This window comes from Chiloscyllium plagiosum, unplaced genomic scaffold (assembly GCF_037043375.1).
Source record: "Chiloscyllium plagiosum isolate Xiang-an unplaced genomic scaffold, Cpla_swu_hap1 HiC_scaffold_11, whole genome shotgun sequence".
In the NCBI taxonomy this organism is placed as follows: Eukaryota; Metazoa; Chordata; class Chondrichthyes; order Orectolobiformes; family Hemiscylliidae; genus Chiloscyllium; species Chiloscyllium plagiosum.
In genome coordinates this window covers 57,315,125-57,327,618 of record NW_028270149.1, presented here as the reverse complement: position 1 = coordinate 57,327,618, position 12,494 = coordinate 57,315,125, and positions in this window count along the sequence as shown.

The window sequence follows — 12,494 nt, the reverse complement described above, 5'->3', positions numbered from 1 at the left end:
GAATTCACTGCATAAATGGATTTTGTCCACATAGCTTAAAGCTTGGACCTTCCTGTACCAATGTTTTCTGCAGCTATCCAAACAGCAAACAAATAAATTCGTTTTAGGGTGGAAGGTGGCTCAGTGATTAACACTGCTGCTTTTCAATGTGTGTGACCTGGGTTCAATTCCAGCTTTTGGTGACGATCTGTGTGGTATTTGATTGTTTTCCCTGTGTCCGCATGGGTTTATGCTGGGTTTCCTCCCAAATTCAATGAAAAATACATGTAAACTAATGTTGAAATTTTGGTGCAGAAGTTTTAAAATAAGAAGCAGTGAATGAAGTGTAAATGAAGTGGCAGTGGTGCATGTTCTGTTCTGGCCTGGTTGCCATGGTGTTCTGCAGGTATACCCTGCGCTGTTGCCATGGTGTTCTGCAGGTGAAAGGTCTCCTGTTAGTCAGGGGTTAAAGGTCAGGGAGTTGGAGAAGTGCAGTTTAGGTGGATTGGCTAAGATAAATTGCCCTGTAGTGACCAGGGGTGTGCAGGCTAGGTGAATGGGGGATGGCATGTGGAGGGGTGGGGGCTGGGTCTGGATGGAAGGTCAGTGTAGGGTCTGTGGTCCAAATGGCCTCTTTCAGCAGTAGAGATTCTATGATTCTAACCGGCTGCTCATGCAACTTATGCTTACCTCTAGGAAATCTCAGAGACACAGCCCGATTGCTAATTTCTGTTAGTTGCAGGTCTGTCACTGAGGTGCAATACTAGAGTGAGATGCTATGTAACATAGGGTTACAATACTATTGTCCATTTGAATAATATTGGATTAGACTACTGTTGGGTACAGGTATATTTGTATAATCCTGTAATTCAGTTCAAGTCTATGCATGTCTTCTGTGTAATGTTGGGGGACCCTGCAATAAAGCATTAGTGGGTGCATATTTGTTTGTGTAACCCTCTGTATTCATGGGTACAGATCTGTCAATATAATACTAGATTGTCTTTGTCTTTGGTAGGTATAGGTACATCAATAGTGTTGGTAACAATGGGATCCATCTGAGGAGATGAATAAAGAGTGTTATGGGAAAGAGTATTGCAAAAGAAATATATCAAACATGAATATGCTAGTCTGAGTTACATGTGACTCCATTATTATTTTCGCTGGTGCCTTGGTCTTGGTCCTGGGATTGAGAGGTAGGGGGGAGATCCAGTTGTTGTGATCCACATAGGTACCAATGAAAGATGAAATGTGGGTAGAAAGAGGTTCTGCTGAGGGAATATGAGTAGCTAGAGGCTAAGTTTAAAAAGCAGAACCAAAAAGAGAATTTTCTCCAGATTAGTACCTGAGCCATGAGCAAATTGGCACAGGGTCAACAAAATTAAAGAGTTAAATGAGTGTCTCAAAGATTGGTGTAGGAGAAATGCGTTTGACATCATGGGTCAATGGCACCAGTACCAGGGAACAGGGGAGCTGTTCCAATTGGATGGGCCTCACCTGAATCATGCAGGAACCAGAGTTCTGACGAATAGGATAATACGGGCTGTGGTTAGGGGTTGAAACTAAATAGTGAGCTGTTGGGTTTGTTTGCATCAAAAATTATGGAAAAACTTAAAGGGGCTAGGGCTCAGCAGAAAACTTTCCAGAACAAGTATAGAACAACCTCGGTTATCCGTATATCAATTATCTGATATGTTTGTAAGTTAGATCGCTGAGCTGAAAGGTTTATTTTCAGATATTTTGTCATTATGATGAGGTGACATCATCAGTGAGAGTCTCCAGTGAAGTGCTGAGGTATGTCTCTCCTCTCTGTTTATAGGTCTTGGTTTCTAAAGGTGGGTGATTCATTTCCGGTTCCTTTTTTCAAGGGAAGGGAGATGGGATCTAAGTCAATGTGTTTATTGATGGAGTTCTAGTTAGAATGCCATGCCTCTGTTTTGCCTGTCCTAGAATGTGCGTGTTGTCCCGTCAAAGTGGTGTCTTTCTTTGTCTGTATGTATGGAAACAAGTGATAATGGATCGTGTCTTTTGGTGGCTATTTGGTGTTCATGTATCCTGGTGGCAAGTTTCCTGCTTGTTTGTCCAATTTTTTTTACAGTTCTTGCATGGTATTTTGTAAATGGCATTAATTTTTTCTGGTAGTGTTTAATGGATCCTTTAGGTTGATTAGTCACTGTTTAAGTGTGTTGGAAGGTTTGTGGGCTACCATGATGCTAAGGGGTCTGAGTAGTCTGGAAGTCATCTCTGATATGTCTTCGATGTAAGGTAATGTAGCTATAGTTTTTGGTTGCATTGTGTCTGCTTTTAGGTTTGTTTCTGAGGAATCAGTGGATTGTTTATTGGGTACCCATTTTTCTTGAAAACATTGTATAGATATTTTTCTTCTGCTATTTTTAGCTCTTGGATGCTGCAGTATGATGTAGCTCATTGAAATAATGTCTTGGTGCAGCTCTGTTTGTGGGTGTTGGGATGATTGCTTCTGAGGTTAAGTATTTAGTAGTTTGTGTTTGTTTTTTTTTCTGTAGACGCTGGTTTGAAGCTCTCCGCTAACTATACATTCAACTGTTACACCCAGGAATGGGAGTCTGTTGTCGTTCTCCTCCTCTTTTGTGAATTTTATGCCTGTCAGGATATTGTTGATGGTGTATAGCCACATTACCTTACATCAAAGACATATCAGAAATGACTTCCAGACTATTTAGACCCCTTGGCATCATGGTAGCCCACAAACCTACCAATACACTTAAACAGTGACTAATCAACCTAAAGGATCCATTAAACACTACCAACAAAACTAACGCCATTTACAAAATACCATGCAAGAACTGTAAAAAATCACTACATCAGACAAACAAGCAGGAAACTTGTCACCAGGATACATGAACACCAACTAGCCACCAAAAGACATGACCCACTATCACTAGTTTCCATATGTACAGACAAAAAAGGACACCACTTTTTGACTGGGACAACACACACATCCTAGGACAGGTGAAACAAAAACATGCACAAGAATTCTTAGAGGCATGACATTCTAACCAGAATTCCATTGATTTAAATCCCATCTACCTTCCCTTGAAGAAAAAAAAATTGGAAATGACATCACCCACTTTAAGAAACCAAGTGTTATGAAGATGTGAATGTACCTTTAAGAGAGTAAAAGCAGCAGAACTCCCGGACAGAGCATCAGTGTTCTCAATAAGGCAACAATGTAACATTGGATCGAATAACTTGATTAGTTCATTTCCTGGAGACAAAAACAAATTTGAATTCAGCCAATCAGTTTAAATTATACCACGAAAAAAATACCAATTTCCAATCAAGTTTGAATTGAATATATTGACAATCTTAAAAGCCAATGACACAATCCGATGCTCTGGGGTATAAGACCGAGGGAAATTGCACAGTTCAGAGGAGAACTGCCAAGTCCTAGCATGTAACAGACTGCCTGGAAAAAGTATCTCTCTTAACAGTACCTTTTTGATCAGTAACCTTTAAGACAGAAATTCCTAGCGAGGAGAAAAGAAGACACAGGAAGATCCAAAGACAAGAACCTACAGCTGCCTGGTTTTGAGATATGAAGTGTTGTTTTGTAAATCTTAATTGGGAGTTTTATCAGACTCGTATTATAGAAGGGAAGATAAAACATAGGTTAGAGGAAAAAATTGTAAATAATGGTTAATGAATTATTCTGTTATATTTTAAGAAATAAAGTTGTCAGTTTTTACTTTACATAGTTCTTGGCCACTCAAATTTTTACAGATTACTGCATGGGATAAATCTTGTGTTGCTCGTTTTAAGTTAAGCAGGAGAGTTTACAACACCTTGTTATAACACCAAGACCTATAAACAGAGAGGTGAGACATACCACCAGCACTTCACCAGAGACTCTCACTGATGATGTTACCTAGTGTGGTGACAAAACGTCTGAAAACAAACCTTCCAGCTCAGCGAGCTAACTTATATATTGATTATCAACCTGAGCTACAAATCTTCGCAAATTGGTTTCAATTATCCAAAGTTCAGATTATTTGAACAAGATGTCAAAGTCCCGTAAAAACGTTATCTGAACAATCAGTTATCCAAACAAAATACTCCTCGCCCGTCTCTTGGTTAATCAAGGTTGTTCTGTAAATAGAACAGAGAATAACTTCAGGCACAAGAAAAGAGAGACAACTAGGAGAAGGGTAGCAATCAATGCAGAACTGAGGGTGTTATACTTAAATGCAGTATGTGAAACAAGGTAAATGAGCTTTGTAGCCTAGATTGACATTAGTGGCTATGACGTTGCGGGTATCACAGAGACCTGGCTGCAAGGGGATCAGGGCTGGAAACTAAATTTCCAAGGCTATGAGACCTATCAAAAAGATACAGAGTTGCCTTGTTAGTAAGAAAAGAATAAAAGTTAAATTGATATCAAGAAATTATGTAGAGTCAGCATGCGTGGAATCTGAGTGGAGTTGAGAAACCCTGGTGAAATTTGTGTACAGACCTCATAGCATAGTCAGGATATAGAGAAGAAAAGAAATCAGGAGATAGAAAAGGCTTATAAGAAAGGCAATATTAAATAATCATGGGGGACTTCAGTGTGCAGGTGATCTAGGAAAATTTGGTTGGTAGTGGATCTCAAGAAAAAGAACTTACTGAATGTCTGCCAGATGTTTTTTTTTTGGAGTAGCTTATGGTAGAGCCCACTAGGAAACAGGCAATTTTGTATATGATGATGTGTAATAAGACAGACTTGATTAGGTGAAGGAATGCCTAGGGGGCAGTGGCCATAATATGATAGAATTCACCTTGCAGTTTGAGAGGGAGAAGCTGGAATTTGAAGTAATGGCACTATAATTGAGGAAAGGTAACGACAAAGACATGAGGGAGGAACTGGCCAAAGCTGATTGGAAGGGGAAACTAGCAGGGAAGACAGTGGAGCAGCAATGGGGAATTCAGGAGGCACAGCAGAAATTCATCTCAAGGAACAAGAAACATACTAAGGGTAGCATTAGGTAACCATGGCTGACAAGAGAAGTCCGGGCCAGCATAAAAGCACAAGATAAAGCGTACAACGTGGTGTAGATTAGTGCTAAATCAGAGGATTGGGAAGCCTTTAAAAAACTCGCAGAGGATAACTTTAAAAAAGTTATAATGCGTTGCAGGTGGTGGGGAGACGATGAAATATGAAAGTTAAGTTAGCTAGTAATATGAAAGGAGATTGTAAGTGCTTTTTTAGGTATTGAGAAAGTGGCAAGAGTGGGCATTGGATTGCTGGAAAATGAGGCTGGAGAAATAGTAATGGGGAACAATGAAAGGGCAGAGGAACTGAGTAGGTACTTTACATCAGCTGTCAAAGTGGAAGACACCAGCAGCATACCAGAACTTTAAGAGATTTGAGGGCAGAGATGAGTGTAGTGGCTATCACTAAGGAGAAAGTGCTGGGGAAGCTGAAAGTGGATAAACCACCCAGACCAGATGGACCTATACCACAGAGTACTGAAGGAGATAGCTGAGGAGATTGTAGAGACATTGATGATCTTTCAGAAATCATTGAAGTCAGGGATGGTCCAAGAGGACTAGAAAAATGTCTAATGTAACACTCCTGTTTATGAAGAGAGGGAGGCAGAAAACAGGAAAATAAAGGTTGGTCTGACCCCAGTTGTTGGTCAGATTTTAGTGTCCATTATTGAGGATGAAATTGCGGAGTACTTGGAAATGTGTGGTAAAATAGGACTGAGTCAGCACGGCTTCATTAAGGCAAGGTCATGTCTAACAAACCTGTTGGAATTCTTTGAGGTGATGACAAGCAAGTTAGACAAAGGAGAGTTAGTGGGCATAATCTATTTGGATTTCCAGAATGCCTTTGACAGGGTGCTGCACAGGACGCTGCTAAATGAGATAAAAGCTCATTGTGTTAGGGGCTAGATACTGGCATGTTTAGAGGATTGGCTAACTGGCAGAAGATAGAGTAGGGATGTAGGGTTTTTTTTGGGATGGCAGTCATAGAGTAGTGAACATCTGCACGGGTCTGTTTTGGGACTGTAGCTGATCATGATATACATTAATGATCTGGACAGAGGAACTGTTAAGTTTTCAGATGACACAAAAGTAAGTGGAAGTATAGGAAGTGGGGAGGTAACAGAAGGACATGGACAGGCCAGGAGAGTGGCCAAAGAAGTGGCAGATGGAATACAATGTGGGAAAATGTGACATTATGCCTGGATAAAGTGGAAGTGGAGAAGATGTTTCCACTAATAGGAGAAACTAGGTCTTGCAGGCACAGCCTCAGAGTAAAGGAACAACCCTTTAGAACTGCAATGAGGGGGAATTTCTTGAGCCATAGGGTGGTGAATCTGTGGAAATCATTACCACAGAAGCCTGTGGAGACCAAATCATTGTGTGTGTGAGAGAGAGAGAGGTTCTTGATTAGCAAGTGAATCAAAGTTTATGGGAGAGGCAGGAGAATGAGGTTGAGAAACATATCAACTTCAATCAAATGGAGAGCAGACTTGATAGGGCAAATGGCCTAATTCTGCTCATATATCCTATGTTCTTATGTGAACAATTTAATGATTCATACTGGTCCTACCCGTTTATGCCTGCACCACTGGCTCTGTGAAGTTTTCTCCACATAACCTGCCTTCTAAGTTTCAAAAAGCCCTGCTGAATTCAGGTTTATACCCTATCCCCTCCCTCTGCCAGCATGATGGGATCTGCTGAAAATGTGGGCTGATTATCGCATCTGAGTCCAGCCTGCAATTTTAAAATGCCTTGAAATCTGCCCCGACTCCACAGAAATCTGGCCCAGTTACTTCAAACTAAATTTGAAACAGAATGGAAAGCTGGAGATGACAAGATAAATAATGCTTCTTCAATTGGTGACATTAGGGCAGAAAAAAAAGTCATTGCTAACTTATCAGAGCAACCTTTATATCCATACTGTGATTATGTGGTAAGATATAATGGGCAAATAGAAGAATGGAGGGGGATTTAATTTTGTGATTGAGATGGGCAGGGTGTCGACTTAAACAGGTAAGACTGAAATCACTAAATCAGAGTTTAGTTTAATTTTTGGAGTGAAGAACCTGAGGGCAACACTCTCTCATGGCCAAAATGAACCACTCTCATAGAGTCATAGAGATGTACAGCATGGAAACAGACCCTTCGGTCCATCCCATCCATGCCGACCAGATATCCCAACCCAATCTAGTCCCACCTGCCAGCACCCGGCCCATATCCCTCCAAGCCCTTCCTATTCATATACCCATCCAGATGCCTTTTAAATGTTGCCATTGTACCAGCCTCCACCACATCCTCTGGCAGCTCATTTCATACACGAACCACACTCTGCATGAAAAAGTTGCCCCTTAGGTCTCTTTTATATCTTTCCCCTCTCACCCTGAACCTATGCCCTCTAGTTCTGGACTCTCTGACCCCAGGGAAAAGACTTTGACTATTTATCCTATCCACGCCCTTCATAATTTTGTAAACCTCTATAAGGTCACCCCTCAGCCTCCGACGCTCCAGGGAAAACAGCCCCAGCCTGTTCAGCCTCTCCCTGTAGCTCAAATTCTCCAACCCTGGCAACATCCTTGTTAATCTTTTCTGAACCCTTTCAAGTTTCACAACATCTTTCTGATAGGAAGGAGACCAGAATTGCACGCAATATTACAACAGTGGCCTAACCAATGTCCTGTACTCAATACTCTGACCAATAAAGGAAAGCATACCAAATACCTTCTTCACTATCCTATCTACCTGCGACTCCACTTTCAAGGAGCTACGAACCTGCACTCCAACACAATGCCCCTCTGAAGAGCATCCCACCTTATTCCTGTAACCTGAATTTCCCATGGTTAATCCACCTAGCCTGCACATCCCTGGACACTATGGGCAATTTAGCATGGTCAATCCACTTAACTTGTACATCTTTGCAATAGACCACCTGGTGGAAACCCACATAGACACTGAGAATGTGCAAACACCACGCAAACAATTGCCTGAGGCTGGAATTGAACCTAGGACCCTGATGCTGTAAGACAGCAGTGCTAACCACTGAGCTGCTGTGCTGCCCTAAGATGGTACAAATAAGATCAATCATGTGGGATACTGACTGAGAATGGAAGGAAGCCACCAGTGCGGAGTGGGCTTTTGGGATGTTCACTTTTACATTTATTATTTTTCTATCATCCCTCTCATGGCTCAGCCATACTTCACTGCATCATTGTTTTGGAGAAGGCATTTGGTGTGGGCCAGTGTACCATGCTGTACAGTCCTATGTTCTATGTTAATATGGGATTATAAAGCAAAGGTTAATGTATCTGTCATCCTATTTATGGTGGCAGACACATTGACATTCGGAGTCTGCTCAGCTGTGGTCAAGATTTAAATTGACTTGTGATTGCCACTTTTGACATTCCTTGTATTGCATTGTCACTTGAGGAATGACATTGCTTTCAGGGATCAGTATGCACAGACCCACAGAAGTTGTGTATGAGTTAAGCTCTTTATTGAATGGGATACACAGAACCATTCTATACATCAAAAGGGCATAGAGTTCTACTTGCCAAAAAAAGATATGTGAGCAAAGGTAAGGTACTGAACAAAACAAAGTAAAATCTTTTGCATTTTTGTTTTAGAAGAGTACAGCTCATAAATAGTGTTAAGCAGTTGGCAAGAGTTACAAAAAGGAAATATGAAAATAAACTTGCGAGGGGTATTAAAATCAATCCTTATTTTGCAAATGCTTTCGAGAAATGGTAGTCCAAATTAACCCCTTAAACTGATGTCAATGATGTGATTTGAAAATTAAAGTGGCCATGCTGAATAACTATTTTGCATCAGTATTTATAGCAGAGGTAGAGAGGTCAGCATGCCAGGCACCCTAAAGAAGTCATTATTGAATTAGGAACTAAACAAAATTAATGTAAGCAGGATAACTGTTTTAAGGAAGTCAAATGCATTAAGGAGCAGTAACTATTGAGGCCCAATGATTAGCACTGCTGCCTCACAGCACTAGGGACCCAGGTTCAATTCCACCCTTGGGTGACTATCTTTGTGGAGTTTGCACATTCACCCAATGTCTGTGAGTTTGCTCCCATTTTCTGCCACAGTCCAAAGATGTGCAAGTTAGATGGATTGGCCATGCAAAGTTGCCATAATGTTCATGGAGATGCAGACTAGGTGGGTTAGCCATGGAAATGCAAGGTTATAGGGGAGAGGGATGGGATGCTCTTCGAAGGGTTGGTGTGGACTCGATGGGCCAAAAGGCCTGCTTCCACATTGTAGGGATTCTATGTCCACTGGCTCTCCTTTGTCAAAGTTGCTCATTACCCCTTTAAAGAGTTCGAACAGATTTGTCAAGCATGACCTCCCCTTGACAAAGCCCTGCTGACTGAGCCTTATTTTACCATGCATTTCTATGTACAATTTCATCTTTGATAATGAACTCTAAAATCTTAGCAATGACCAAGGTCAGGCTAACCAGCCTGTAGTTCCCTGTCTTCTGCCTCCCTTCCTTCTTAAACTGGGTGTTACATTAGCCATTTTCCAGTTCTCTGGGACCTTCTCTGACTCCATAATTCCTGAAAGATCACCACTAATGCCTCAGCTATCTCCGTCAGAACTCTGGGTGCAGTCCATCTGGTACGGGTAATTATCCGCCTTCGTATGTTTCAACTTTCCGAGCATTTTCTCCTTAATGATGGCCACTACATTCATCTCTGCCCCTAAAACGTTTGAAGTTCTGGTATGCTACTGGTGTATTCCACTGTGAAACTGATGTAAACAACACATTCAGTTTCTCTGCCGTTTTGTTGTTCCCCATTTATTACGTCTCCAAACTCATTTTCAAGCAGTCCCGTGTCCACTCATGCCTTTAGTTTACCTTTTTTACATATCTCAAAAAGCACTTGCAGTCTTATTTAATATTACTACAAGGCCATTACACATTAGTAACTTGACGAACTAGCACACAGAGACCTAGCTTTGACAAAGGGTCAGACTCGAAATGTCAGCTCTTTTCTCTCCTTACAGATGCTGCCAGACCTGCTGAGATTTTCCAGCATTTTCTCTTTTGGTTTCAGATTCCAGCATCTGCAGTAATTTACTTTTAAATCCCTGTGCTTTTGTGTATTCTGTAAACAACTTTAAGGGGGGCTTGCTGCATGTCCCAGGTTGCACCATGTGCCTGCACAGTTGCAGAAATACTTCTTTGCTCTCATACACCAATCCCCTTGCAATAAAAGCCAACATCCCATTTGATTTTCTAAATGCTTGCTTTAAAAACATTGTGTTTTCTTATGCAAGGACATCCAAGTCCCCCTGAACAGCAATCATCCATAGCCTTTTTTTTCATTTTCTGATAATGGATCATAACCTAAAACATTTGTGGATATTCATTTGTTCACAGATGGTGCCTGATCTAAATGTTTCCAGCACTTCTCTGTTCTTACTTCTAAATTATTTGCTGCCATACTATGAACCTTCCTTAGGATTTTTCTATAAAAATGTGGATTTAGATGTCGCTGGCAAGGCTAAAATTTATTGCCCGCCCCTAATTGCCCTTGATCTGAGTGGCTTTGTAAGAGCTGCCTGCATTGCTGTCAATGTGGAATTACGTATAGACTAGATCTTGTAAAGATGGCAGACTTCCTTCAGAATGCATATCCTTTCTACATCAAAACCAAAAGTTCAAACAGGGAGAGAGAGGATAGTCACCATATTAATCAGGTTCCTGACATCAAAGATTAGAAAGGTATTCTATTGTAATATAAAGTATATTAATTCTTATTGTTAATAATTATTAGGTAACAGACATGATAATTTTTGGTCTGGTTCCAATTATAAGAGAAACCAGGTTTTATTGCTGTTTTGTTTAAACTCTACCAAATTACGTTGCACCTTGGTGTGATAGCACATGATGACCACGGGAGGGAGCTATTTACTCTCCTTCAATAGTGTGAGTTCTCTATGTTAACTTAGGAGTGCAAGTTCAAGCATGAGATCCAAAGCCACAGTTTGATATCTTGCAGCCACTGTCTGTACATGACGTCTCCATGCTGGACTGATAGGATGAGATTAGAGCAGTTTGGCGTTCACAGCTGGAAGTTTTTCAGCCAGGCTTATCAGAGAACCACAGAATACACAGTAATGCCACAGGGAACTGTCTGCATCCGATTCTTCCCCTCATTTTAAAGGGGCAAGGTCTCTGGAAAATACATGTACAAATTTTAACTTTTTGTTTGTTTTCAGCATAAAGATAGAGGTGTTAACATAATTTGCATAATTATGAATAGTAAAGTCTCATCAGGTAAGTGAAGAAAGACTTGGGGATTTAAGTTTATAATCATTTGAAGGTGGCAAATTAGACTGAGTAGTTAACAAAGAATATAGAGGCTTGAGCTTCATAAGGTGAGGTGTTAAGTGCTATCGCAGGAAATGTATGCTCTCCTCATTATAAAGCTCTGGTTAGATCGAGGGAGAGTGTGTCCAGATCTGGTCACCACGCATCAGAAAAGATGAAAAGATTCTTGACAGATTGCAGAAGACATTTATTAGATTGGTTCCCGCAATTAGGGAACGTTGCTACAATGATAGAACCTGGGGTTATTCTCCTTGGAACAAAGGAAGTCAAATTTGATTGATGTGAACAATTTAGAACCCTTTATTCACTTATGGGACAAGCGCATCACTGGCTAAGCCAGCACTTGTATGTCCATTCCTAGTTGCCCTTTAGAATGTGATGGTGAGATAACTCCTTGGACCACTGCAGTCCATTTGTTGTAGGCCCCCCCATGAGGGTATTAAGAGAGGGAGTTCCAGAACTTTAATGTAGCAACACTGAAAGAATGGTGATATATTTCCAAGTCAGAATGGTGAGTGACTTGGGAAAATTTGTAGGTGGTGGTGTTCCCATGTATTTGTTGCCCTAGTCCTTTTTTAGGTGGCAGTGATTGTAGACTTGGAATGTGCTATCTAAGGAGCCTTGGTGAATTTTTGCAGTCCATCTTGTAAATGGTACACAGTGCTGGTACTGAGCATCAGTTGTGAAGAGAGTGCCAATCATATTGATTGCTTTGACCTGATGGTGTTCAGCTTCTTTATTGGTGCTGTACTCATCCAGCAATTGGTGAGTGTTCCATCACACTCCTAGACAAAGAAAGGCTCCCAGTATTTGATGCCACAAGGAGTGGGAACATATCTACGGCACTGAGTAATAGATGCAGCAATGCTGTGAGGAAAAACTTTTGGTGCAGTGATTTATAGTGCGTTAGACCTTCATTGTCCATCAGAGGCAATTGATAAAGTTCCTAGGGTATGTGTAGAGGAAGGGGTTAAGCAGAATACGGGACTGTGGATTTGCTCTACACCAAGCCAGAATGGTCTCAGTTGGCCAAATGACAACCATCTATGCTGGAAAAACTCTGTGACTCAAGACAACTTTTAATTGTTTCACAATAGCCCACTCATTAATGACTTTTTCCTCCCTACTTTAACAGTACAGAACAACCTTGATTATCCGAACG